Raw genomic sequence first — 840 nt, forward strand, 5'->3', positions numbered from 1 at the left:
CTGGGCAGCCACCCCCTCATCTCTGTCTAGCACTGCACTGCAGGAGGCGGGTTCACTCCAAAAGGAGATCAGGCTTCGACCTGAAGTCACAGCTGACTTCATTCACGCCTGTACCCCAAGCAGAGCCAGAGGGAAGCCTATTTGCATCCTTTGGCTTCTGGTTTCAGCACTTTGAAACACACTTCTATTTCTCTGGCAATATTACATTTTAGCCAATTCCCTTTGGCTCTACAAATTCATCTGTATATAAATATCTGGAGGAGAAAAACTATCTTCACTCAAGGCAACGAGTTAAGCTTTAACCCTGTGACCAGCCCTCACCCTAGTGGGGATGCTTCTTGAGGAAGCACTACCTGGCCACGGGCCACCCCAAGTCTTACGTGGCTTTGCCCCTGGCCTCCAGGTAAGGCAGGGCTCCTTTCCCATTCATGAGGTAACCTAGCCATTAGCTTTGGGCCCCGCCCAGGTCCCTGGCCCCCCTGTGGAGGGCTGCCTTTTGTGCTGCGTTTTCAACAAAATGTGTCTGGACCTCCCAAGGCTGTGGGGGACGGGGTGGACGCCTGTCCAGGCTGTGCCTGTGCCTCCACAGCAGCCGGCGCCCCGGAGCCATGCACTGTGGTAGTGAAATTCCCCTGCTGGACTTCTCAGCTTCTGGCGGCTCCCTCTGAGCCCTGGCTCATGCCGGCAGCCGGATCCTCTGATCCTCCTCCAGGAAGGGCAGCGCTGCCCGGCCCACGCAGGCCGGGGCCCCGCACAGGTGCTCCCCGGGCTGGCGGCTGGCGGCCTACCCAGCACCTGGACCTAGGGGCTGTCCACGGCCCAAGAGGCAGTGGCTGCATT

Source organism: Condylura cristata, unplaced genomic scaffold (genome assembly GCF_000260355.1).
Source record: "Condylura cristata isolate star-nosed mole 26May11 unplaced genomic scaffold, ConCri1.0 scaffold00029, whole genome shotgun sequence".
NCBI lineage: Eukaryota > Metazoa > Chordata > Mammalia > Eulipotyphla > Talpidae > Condylura > Condylura cristata.